This window comes from Erinaceus europaeus, chromosome 1, assembly GCF_950295315.1.
Source record: "Erinaceus europaeus chromosome 1, mEriEur2.1, whole genome shotgun sequence".
NCBI lineage: Eukaryota > Metazoa > Chordata > Mammalia > Eulipotyphla > Erinaceidae > Erinaceus > Erinaceus europaeus.
In genome coordinates this window covers 64,425,858-64,438,389 of record NC_080162.1, presented here as the reverse complement: position 1 = coordinate 64,438,389, position 12,532 = coordinate 64,425,858, and positions in this window count along the sequence as shown.

Below are 12,532 nucleotides of genomic sequence, written 5' to 3'. Positions count from 1 at the left end.
TGGAAAGGAATAAGGATAAAGAAAGGATCCTCAAGGCTGCAAGAGAAAAACAAAGAGTCACCTACAAAGGAAAACCCATAAGATTAGCAGCAGACTTCTCCATACAAACACTACAGGCCAGAAGAGAATGGCAAGATATCTATCGAGTGCTCAATGAGAAAGGCTTTCAGCCAAGAATACTATATCCTGCTAGATTGTCATTCAGACTAGATGGAAGCATCAAAACCTTCTCAGACAAGCAACAGTTGAAGGAAGCAACCATCACCAAGCCTGCCTTGAAAGAAGTTCTGAAAGGTTTCCTATAAACAACCAGACCACCACAAATAGAACATATATCAAAACACTCAAACTCTACAAGAATGGCGTTAAAATATCTTCAATCTTTGATATCAATAAATGTGAATGACCTGAATTCACCTATTAAAAGACACAGAGTAGGAAGATGGATCAGAAAACACAACCCAACAATATGTTGTCTACAGGAAACTCACCTAACGCAACAAGACAAACACAGACTTAAAGTGAAAGGATGGAAAACTATCATTCAAGCCAATGGCCCACAAAAAAGGGCAGGAACAGCTATTCTCATATCTGACATGATAGACTTTAAAATACATAAGATTAAAAAAGATAGGAATGGACACTACTTAATGCTCAGAGGATCAGTCAATCAAGAGGACTTAACAATTATTAATATCTATGCACCCAATGAGAAGCCATCTAAATACATCAAACTTCTACTGAAAGAGCTACAGCAATATATTAACAGTAACACAATCATAGTAGGGGACTTCAACACCCCACTATCTCAACTTGACAGATCATCCAGGAAGAAAATCAGTAAAGACATAAGGGAGCTAAATGAAGAGATAGATAAACTAGAACTATTGGACATTTTCAGAGTCATTCATCCCAAGAAACTGGAATACACATTTTACTCAAATCCACATGGATCATTCTCAAGGATAGACCATATGTTAGGCCACAAAGACAGCATCAGCCTATTCAAGAGCACTGAAATCATCCCAAGCATCTTCTCAGACCACAGTGGAATTAAACTAACACTTAACAATCAACAAAAGATTAGTAACAGAGCCAAAATGTGGAAGCTCAACAGTACACTTCTTAACAACTTCTGGGTCAAAGAGGAAATCAAGGAAGAAATCAAAATGTTTCGAGAGTTCAATGAAAATGAAGACACAAGCTATCAAAATATTTGGGACACAGCTAAAGCAGTCCTAAGAGGGAAGTTCATAGCTATACAAGCACACATTAGGAAACAAGAAAAGGCACAAAAAAACAGCCTGATTGCACATCTTAAAGACCTAGAAGAAGAATAACAAAGGAACCCTAAAGCAACCAGAAGGACAGAAATTACTAAAGTTAGGGCAGAAATAAATAACATTGAGAATAGGAAAACCATACAAAAGATCAATGAAAGTAAATGTTGGTTCTTCGAAAGAGTAAACAAAATCGACAAACCTTTAGCCAGACTCACAAAACAAAAAAGGGAGAAGACCCAAATAAATCGGATAGTAAATGAAAGAGGAGATATCACAACAGACACTGCAGAAATTCAACATATCATGCGAGGCTTCTATGAACAACTATATGCCACCAAGTTAGAGAACCTGGAAGAAATGAATGATTTCCTAGATACCTACCAACTTCCAAAACTAAGTAAAGAGGAAGTGGACAACATGAACAGGCCCATCACAGCTAATGATATTGAAACAGTTATCAAAAATCTTCCCAAAAATAAAATAAAAAAAAAAAAAAAAAGGGAGTCGGGCAGTAGCGCAGCGGGTTAAGCGCAGGTGGCGCAAAGTGCAAGGACCGGCTAAAGATCCCCGACTCCCCACCTGCAGGGGGAGTCGCTTCACAAGTGGTGAAGCAGGTCTGCAGGTGTCTGTCTGTCTCTCCCCCTCTGTCTTCCCCTCCTCTCTCCATTTCTCTCTGTCCTATCCAACAATGAACAACATCAACAACAACAATAATAACCACAGCAAGGCTACAACAAGGGCAACAAAAGGGAATAAATAAATAAAAGGAAATAAATTTAAAAAAAAAGAACTGATTGTTATTTCTACTTTCATCCAAATGACTCTGTCAAAGTGTCAAAGGTCTCTGTCCACAAACTTTTCTAGAAGCTACCTTAGAAAAATGTGTTGTCAATAGGCTATAATGAAAACAAATGAATGATAGCTTACTAACCGAAGTTTTTGTTTTTGTTTTTGTTTTTGCTCTATCTTATTTCTCACTGCTAGAATACACTATTTGGCTGACTAGATTAAAAAACTTACCTGAAGACTGGAAGCTAGTTATTTCCCTTGGATGTGGTTCTTGTGAGAACTTGCAAGTGCCAGACTATCTGACTCAGGAATGTCGTCCTTATTTGGTATTTGGAAAGCTGGGCTGCTTTTGATCCTGTACCATCCAATATGTATGAGTCCAATCATAGGTACCATAATAAGCATAACTTTGTAGTTTCTCCAGAGTTTCTGAAAAGGCATAGTACTTCAGCATCAAAGCACCTAGGAAAATGGCCAATAGTTAAAAAGAAAAAACAGGGCAGTGGACACAGCACAAAGGTTATGCAAATGCTTTTCCTGTTAGGGTCTCTGACCTCCCAGGTTCAGTCCCTAGTTCCACCACAAACCAGAGTTGAACAGAGCACTGGTAAAAATAAACTCGTATTTAAACATAAATAGGGGCCAGGCGGTGGTGCATCTGGTTGAGTACACATATTACAGCAGCAAGGACCAGGGTTCAAGCCCCTGGTTACCTCCAGCAGGGAGGAAGCTTCAGGAATGGTGAAGCAGTACTTTAGGTCTCTTCTCTCTCTCTCTTCCTCTCAATTTCTGTCTTTATTCAAAATAAGTAAAACGTAAAAAGAGAAAAAAAAACAAAATCAGAAACCTTTCAAGTTACATTTACAAACTACACACACACAAATAATACTTATGAATAAAAGCTGAATGTTAAAAGACATTTTCAGCTATAATATCATACAGTTCTTGTTAACAAAAAAGGGATGTGTTCTTCAAAGCAGGACCTCGGGAAACTTAAGAAGCAATTTTGAACTTTGTTGTCGGGTACTCAATACCCAATAATGAAGAGACTTGAATTGTTGCGAGTAGTGTGCAGACATCTACCATGGGGAGATAAGAAACTGTATTCATGTATCAGTAACTGCCCTGTAAGACATTATTTCCTCAATAAAATGATCTGGAAAAAAAAAAAGGCTTAAAAGGAGCAACATTACCTGCTGGGAAAACTATGAATCTTTAGAAATAACCATGTCTGGATATAATTTTCTTTATATAATTACATTTTCTTAGAACTGTAAATGTAGCTAATTTTTGAAATATTAAATTTAAGACACAATTACAACAGAAGAATCAAATGGTCATTCTTGACTATGCAGTAAGATCTTAGGTTCTGCATACTGCAGAATACAAATAATGTGTTTCTGATGCACACCTCAGGAACAGAAGAGGTTAACAGTGACTGTACTATTTTGTCCAAAAATCAGTGAGCACTTTTGCTCTCTTTACTTATTCTTTCTGTATTTTCTAGACACTTATGTATGACCCAATAGTAAAGATCAGCTGTGCTGATTTTATTAGTTTTCTTTAGCTTAGTTCTTTAGCCCAGAACAACTAGGGCTAGATTAATAAACAGAATAGGAAGACAGACGCTTGCTGTAACTCCACTTCATTAAAATAGCATAAACTTTTTGAGAACACATTAAGGCCAAGAAAGGAACACATTAAACACATACTTCAGACCACCAATAGCCTTTGATGTTAAGACAGTACAGTGTACAGAACAACAACTTTCTGTTCTCCTAATTTATATTTACAGAGATCAATAGCTCTTCAATTTCTACCACTGAGGTTTCCAGTAGATTTATTACAATTTATTATATGCACTAAGCTAAATAAGTGTCCTTATTTATTTCCTTCTTAGCCTCAATTTTTAACACAGCTGCTTAAATGTTGTTTTTTTTTTGTGAACAATTAGCAATGACTGCATGACTGCCTTCATGTTTGTTCAACAGACTAGCATGCTAAAGAGAACAATAGTTTTCCTTTTAAATTTTCTTCCCTACTTAACGTCATCTAAATTAACAGTTTAGCTTAATTCTTCCAGTCTTATAAACACACACACCCCAAAAACATTACTGTCAACTTCTGATAATTAAATGAATCATACCTCAGTTTTAAAGTTTCCATTCAGCAATATCCTAACATTTTCCTACGCTACCTTTCAAGGTCATCTTGACCCACATTCATTGACTGCTGACAGCACAGCCTAATCAGGAGGCCCCCCCACCCATATACACTACGTTTATGAAAAAAATAATATACTGAAAACATCACAAATTTTATATGAGGGCTTTATGAATTGTTGGCAATGCAAAATATGAAGAGTGAGTGAGAGAGAGGTTGGAATCAATGTCTGATTCACTATGAGAAAAATCAGCTTAGTGGCAGACTGTGAATTATCAAGACAGATTGCTGTAGTGTTGCTTAAAGAGTTTTCAGTGTTTATGAGGTTATTATTTTGTCTAAGAACCTTTCTATCCCTTGTCGCTTTTAAAAAAAGGTTTTTTTTTATTAATATTAGACAGAGACAGAGAAATTGAGAAGGCAGGAGGAGAAGGTAGAGAGGGTAAGAGACAGAGACACCTGCAGCCCTGCTTCACCACACTTGTGAAGCTTCCCCTGCAGGTGGGGACCAGGGGCTCGAAACCAGGTCCTTGTGCACTGTAATGTGTGCGCTCAACCAGGTGTGCCACCACCTGGCCCCTGCTTTTTTTTTTCTTTCTTTTTTTTCTCCAGAGTTATTGCTGGGGCTCCGTGCCTGCACTACAATTCCATTGCTCCTGGAGGCCATTTTTCCCTCTTTTGTTGCCCTTGTTATTGCTGTTGTTGTTGGATATGACAGAGAAATTGAGGAAAAGGAAGACAGAGGGGGGAGAGAAAGACACCTGCAGACCCACTTCACCACCTGTGAAGTGAACCCCCTGCAGGTGGGGAGCCACTTTAAGCCATGTGCTTTAGGCCATGTGCTTAACCCACTGCCACCAACACCCAGCCCTCCAACCCCTAGCCCATTCTTATACCTTGCTGACATTTGATGCTGAGAATGGGGGGGGGAAGGGGAGAAGCTGTCAAGCAAGTAGATTTTTCCAGATTAAAATTAGACCTTTTGTGCGACAATTAATGTATGTACTCTGTGTAGAACTACTTTATGTACCCATGTCAGTTCTGAATCCCTCAATGGCCAATTTTTATCTTCATCATTTTTGAGACTTCTATTTTACTTTCAGACTGTGATTCTACATATAACCTACTGTCTAGAGGAAATGTGGCTACTAGTTATTAGCACCACATGTTAACACCTAGGCATCTCACAGCTATTGTTTAAACTTCTTTCCTCATCTCAGAGAAAGGGCTGGTACTCTGCTACCCATGCTCTAGTCAGTTTTATCCTCCTTTGAGGCTCCACAAGCCTCTCTCTTCCACAGCCCACTAGTAATGAGTCTTCCTCCTTTGCATTGTTTGACCATCTTTTTCCACCAAGAGGAATCCTAATTTGTTTATTTCTACTTTACTTGGAAGCTCATTGTGGTATTCCTGACTAGCAGGTAAAATATCAGTTTCTTAATACTACATAAACAATTGGCTAGGGCAAATGTTAGGGGAAGATGACCAGAGGGTTCTAAACTCCAATTTCATTAGGACCCAGAGAAAGGAGAGAGAGAGATAGAGAGATAGAGAGCAAAAAGACATTCAGTAGCAGGTGTGACTTAGCAAGAGAAAGCAGGATCATAAAAAAAAAAAGGGCAAATATATAAATATAGGGAGTCCGGCGGTAGCATAGCGGGTTAAGCGTAGGTGGCACAAAACTCAAGGACCAGCGTAAGGATCCCAGTTTGAGCCCCTGGCTCCCTACCTGCAGGGGAGTCGTGTCACAAGCGGTGAAGCAGGTCTGCAGGTGTCTGTCTTTCTCTCCCCCTCTCTGTCTGTCTTCTCCTCCTCTCTCCATTTCACTCTGTCCTACCCAACAACAATAATAACTACAACAATAAAACAAGGGCAACAAAAGGGAATGAACAAATAAATATTTAGTTTAGAAACAATAGTAAACCCATATCTATTATCCTGGGAGAACTATTGAAGTTTTCAAGTGGTCACAGAACTCTGGTGGTGGGAAAGGTGTGAAATTATACCCGTTATCTTATAATTTTGTAAATCAATATTAAATCAGGAATAAAACTTAAAAAGTTGATCAGGATGTAGTTCCTGCCCACCAGCTTTCAGAAGTACATAATGTTAGTAAGAACTGTGTAATGATTGAAGAGATAAGTTGTGGAACCCTACTGCCTGAGTTTTCAATCTCCAAATTCCTACTTGACAAGTGGCTGTGTGACCTTGGATATCTCATGTAATTTCTGTTCAATCATCCATCAGGATAATAACAATGGCTTCCATATCATGAAGCTACTGTATATTTCACAATGTCTGGAATTGAGTCTAGGTTCAGCAATCATCTGCTATTTTTATTATTCTGAGTATTTGAAAAGGGGGAAAAAACATGACAGAAGTCAGGCTGTAGCTCAGTGGGTTAAACACATGTGGCGGCGCAAAGCACAAGGACCGGCATAAGGATCCCAGTTCCAACCCCCGGCTTCCCAACTGCAAGGGAGTCCCTTCACAGGCGGTGAAGCAGGTCTGCAGGTGTCTATCTTTCTCTCCACCTCTCTGTCTCCCCCTCCTCTCTCCATTTCTCTCTGTCCTATCCAACAATGATGACATCAGTAACTACAACAATAAAACAAGGGCAACAAAAGGGAATAAATAAATAAATATTTAAAAAAAACAAAAAAAAACATGACCGAAGTCAACATGGAATATATCAAGAGCAGGAAAGGACAGGAACAGGACAGGAAAAACTGCTTAGACTAGGGATATGGTCCTCATAAAGGAGGCCTGCTTCTTTGTCTAGCTTTAGTTAGTCAAGGTATGAATAAGATATCCAGAGTCTTAAATAAGTTCTATCAAGGCTCTTAGGAAAGAGATTTAGAGGTATTTGGAGCTATTTTGACTACAGAAGGGTGGGTCTACAATGAGTTTCCAGGATATTATAGGAAAGATAACAGACCAACACTTTAAGTGAGCACCAGGAAAGCTAATCATGAAGGAAATAGGAAAACTCAAGGACAGAGCAAAGTAGCAAAAATAGGGTGAATAAGGCCCTATTTGTTTTCTCTGATAAGAGATTTAATAGTTGCCAAGTGGTTAAAAATGAGTCATACTGTGTGATGAAACTTGGACTACATTTTCAAAAATGTTGGCTACTTGAGAATGGCTCACCCAGTACAGTTCACATGTTACTATACACAAGGACTTGATTTTGAGCCTTGGATCACATGGAAGCCACCTGGAGAGGGGAGCTTGAGGAGTGAAGTCTCTCAATCTCTCTCACGCTCTATCTATAGGCGAGAAAATAGTCACTGGGAGAGGTAGAGTTGTGCAGTCACTGAGCTCTAGCAATAACCCTGGTGGCAAAAATTTATATTAAAAAAAAAAGTACAAAAGCTTTCAGTAATGTTGGAAATCAAATCCTGACTACTGTAAACTATCAATAGTTATCACAATCTTAGGCACATTCTTTCCTACCTAAATTCCATAACCTGCAAGATGAGGGTACATTATGAAGATCAGTGTCTACTGATTTATGTACAGTGTCTACTATGTGGACAGTACCTAATACACAGCAGCTATATTATCACGGGAAGTAAACAAATCACATTTAAAAATAGGTACCTGTTGGGAGTCGGGCGGTAGCACAGTGGGTTAAACGCACTTGGCGCAAAGCGCAAGGACAGGAGTAAGGATCACGGTTCGAGACCCCGGCTCCCCACCTGCAGGGGAGTCGCTTCACAAGTGGTGAAGCTGGTCTGCAGGTGTCTTTCTCTCACCTTCTCTGTCTTCCCCTCCTCTCTCCATTTCTCTCTGTCCTATTCAACAAAGACGACATCAAGAACAACAACAATAATAATTACAACAATAAAACAAGGGCAACAAAAGGGAATAAATATATAAAAAAAAAGATAGGTTCCTTTCATGGTCCGGGAGGTGGCGCAGTGATGATAAAGCACTGGACTCTCAAGCGTGAGGTCCAGAGTTTGATTCCCGCAGCACATGTGCCAGAATGATATCTGGTTCTTTCTCTCTCTCTCTCTCTCTCTCCTATCTTTCTCATGAATAAATAAAATCTTTAAAAAAAAAAAAGGTACCTTTGGAGATTTCGGATTGTCCCAGAGTAGCTGTATGTTATTATCTAATATGCAATTAGTATTTGATAATTCATAAAACTGGAGAACAATGTAAAGACATATCAAAACATAACTATATCTACAATATTTACACAACTAAGGATTCTCAATTTTCCCTTCAAATTTCGGTTGAGATTAATTAGATGTTTGGTTAGAATGAATTTAGTTACTAGATGCTATAAGACAATAGGCTAGGAATAGCTTTATTCATTCATGAAGATGACTAAGGCATGCTTCCTGTCTTCAAAGAAAATACAGGCTTGAGAAGTGAAAGGCACAATCTTTTTTTTTTAATATTTATTTATTCCCTTTTGTTGCCTTTGTTGTTTTATTGTTCTAGTTATTCTTGTTGTTATTGATGTTGTTGTTGGATAGGACATAGAAATGGAGAGAGGAGGGGAAGACAAGAGAGGGGGAGAGAAAGACACCTGCACACCTGCTTTACCGCCTGTGAAGTGATTCCCCTGCAGGTGGGGAGCTGGGGGCTCGAACTGGGATCCTTACGCCAGTCCTTGCACTTCGTGCCACGTGCGTTTAACCCACTGTACTACCACCCGACTCCCCACAATCTTTTTTTTTTAAAAATTATCTTTGGGAGTCGGGCTGTAGCGCAGCGGGTTAAGCACAGGTGGTGCAAAGCACAAGGACCGGCATAAGGATCCCGCTTCCAACCACGGCTCCCCACCTGCAGGGGAGTCACTTCACAGGTGGTGAAGCAGGTCTGCAGGTGTCTATCTTTCTCTCCCCCTCTCTGTCTTCCCCTCCTCTCTCCATTTCTCTCTGTCCTATCCAACAACGACAACAACAATAGTAACTACAACAATAAAACAACAAGGGCAACAAAAGGGAATAAATAAAATAAATATTAAATAAATAAATAACCTTTATTTATTTATTTATTGGATAGAGACAGCCAGAAATTGAGAGGGGAGGAGATAGACACCTACAAAGCTGCTCACAAAGCTTTCCCTCTGCAGGTGGGCACTGGGGACTTGAACCTGGGTCCTTGTCAATTATAACAGGTGCTCTCAACCAGGTGCACCACCACCCGGACCCTGAAAAGCACAATTTTAATAAAGCACGGTTAAATGCTATATAAGGAAAAATACTACATGGAATGAGTCTACCAATCTGACTGATTCTTCAAAACCGTATTTATTATTTATTATTTGCTCCTTTATATTCCTGAGAATTAGTCTCGGTCAATTTTTACTTCATCTTTTGTTAAAATGGGAAATCAATACCTATAAAAACTGGTGACTGCCAGCCACTATAACAGAAAGCAGAACATATTTGTTTTTAGTGCACTGCAGAAAAGGAAGAGCTATTCCCTGGCTTACACAGGGTAACTCATTCTCTAGTCTCAACTCATAGTTCAGATGCCACCTATCCAGAGAAGCTTTTCCTGTGTATCCCGTCTGGTTTCTTCCCTTTTCCACCCCTGTTCGTTTCTAGCACATCTCACCTTTACCTCTGAAACTCTAATGGTGTGTGCTGTGACGTGCCATTTTAAAAAATGTATTTATCATTTACTTATTAATAGAGAGAAATTGAGAGAGAAAGGGGAGATAGAGAGCACTGTGTCACCACCCATAAAGTTCCCCCCACCTGCAGGTGGGGACTGGGAGCTTAAACCCAGGTCCATAGGCATGTAATGTGTGTCCAATCAGATGTGCCACCACTCAACCAATGATGTGTATCATTTGTCTACTTATTTATCTATAACAGAGGCAGGGATATTGAGAAGAAAGGGGAGAGACACCTGCAGCTCATATTTCCCCCATGCAGATGGGGTCTGGGAGGCTTGAGCTTGGGTCCTTGCGCACTATAATGTGTACACTCTTAGCAGTGATGTGCATTTCTTCTTTTTTTTGTCTGGGGGCTCGGTGCCTGCACTATGAATCCACTGCTCCTGGAGGCCATTTTTCCCATTTTGTTGCCCTTGTTATTGTTGTTGTTGTTGTTGGATTAAGACAGAGAGAAATCGAGAGAGGGGGAAAACAGAGGGGGAGAGATAGACAACTGCAGACCTGCTTCACCACTTGTGAAGTGACACTTCCTGCAGGTTGGGAGCCCTGGGGTTCCCACTGGGATCTTTATGCTGATGTGCACTTGGTGCCATGTACACTTAGCCCACTGCTCTACTGCCTGGCCCCCTAGTGATGTGTATTTTGACCCACTTAAGAACTTACTTTTCCAGCTTCTCCTGGGAGTGCCGAGACAGCCCTAAACCATATATTTCATCTCAGGGCTGACTTGGCAGACCCAAGAAGTACAGAAGTTCCATGGGAAAACCTTATGTCTTCCTTGAGACTGCAATGCAGCTCAATTTTTATCTACTTCTAATTTTTTTCTTTAACTTTTCATTATCTTTATTTATTTATTGGATAAAGACAGTCAGAAATCAAGAGGGAAGGGGAAGATAGTGAGAGAGACAGACACACCTGCCACACTGCTTCACCACTCACAAAGCTTTCCTCCTGCAGGTGGGGGGGGGGGGACTCGAACCGGTCCTTGCACATTTGTGCTCATGGTCCTTGTAACATGTGTGCTCAACCAGGTGTGCCACCACGTGGCCCCTGCAGCTCAATTTTTATTCTGTCTACTCAACACTACTTCCTCTTTTCACTGCAGACAAAAAAAAAAGAAAAAAAAAAAAGCCTCACTAATAAATGCCCTAACCATAAATCCACTCAGAAATCGTTCAATGACTTCTGGAAACTGCCTGCTTGGTTATATTGGTTATAAAGGCACTGGCTGCTTCTCCCAATACTAGTAAATATGCATCATATCAGATCTATCTCTCTTCTGGATGAATGAAACCGCTAATACTGAGTCTCAGAAACAGTCACTGGAATTTGGGAGCTGACTCCTCACTTTAGCCTTCCTTGCTCTCAAAACAATTATTTCCACCTCCATAAGGTCAGGAGCACTGAGTCCTGTTCCTGCTTGCTCACAGTACACAAGGTGTGACATTGAGTTCAAGACAGGGCTGCTCCTCGCCTCTCAGGTAGAAAGTCATATAGTGCAAGGCCCCTTCCTAGAGTGGCCAAGAGGCATCGTTTGCAGCTAGGGGGCAGCACAGGTATAAAGGGTGCAAACCTTTTCATCGACTTCACAGCGTGGCGGGGCAGGTGGGGGAGTGAGAAGGCTCTACTCCTGAAACCCTGCTCACAGTCCTGTGACATCGCCTCCCAGGGCACTCTACCTGCCATCAAGGATTTACTGCTTGCAGATGCATCAAAGACAAGTTTTCAGCTTTCCAAGGAGCCAGACTTCTCCATCCCCCGCCCCCCCCACCAGGAGCCTTCCCAGAGGGCAACCAGTGACCTTTCTGAAAGGGAGCCGGAGGCATGAACAAGCTTCGCTCTTCTCTCCAGTTGCTGGGCTAGAAGGCTAACTTTTGTCAGCACGGGATCCAGCGCTCTCACCTGCCCACCCGCTGCAGCGCTTTCCCAAGCCGCTGCCGCCGCCAGCGGACCCCAGAAGCCGACACTTACTCGCACTGCCGCCGCCTCCGCCGCCTCCCCTGGCAACCGCGCCTGCGCACGGAGACGGAGCATGCGCAGTTCTTCTCACGCGGGTCCGTTCTGTGCTCCTGGGTCTCCGGGTTTTACTGACGGTCCCAGGGGGAAAAAAAGGGGGGGGGGTCTAGTCAATAATCAGAATGGACAGCGGGCGGCGATAATTCGGAGTTTACCTCTATAAATTGTTAAAACTGAACAATTAAAAGTATATCGAGTGAACTTTTCAGAGAATACAGCATATACGTCATGGAGAACATTTAAAGAGTATTTATTGCAGAGGAGAAACAGGCTGTCTGGCGGGCTCCGTTGTCAGAGCACGCAGATTCGACCAATCACAGAGCATCTGAATTTGGGTCTTTCGGCTTAAATTCAATTCCCCCCTCCCTTGTGTACGGTTGCCTCGAAAACCTGGAGAAAAGGAGGAGTCAGGCCATCGTGCGGTCGGGTTGGAAGAGGACATGAGCGGACATGCGCAGTGTGTGCTGGCCGCTCTCAAAAGCCTTTCCGCCCTCAGTCCTAGGTTTGGGGCTTAAATGGAAGCCCAAGTCTCACTGAGTCTGTGCCTTTCAAAAATCAAACATCTCCCGCTCAGTCTCCTGAGTCCCGTTTTGCAGTTCGAGGGCAAAAACTTGCATTCTATAGATATAAAACTGTA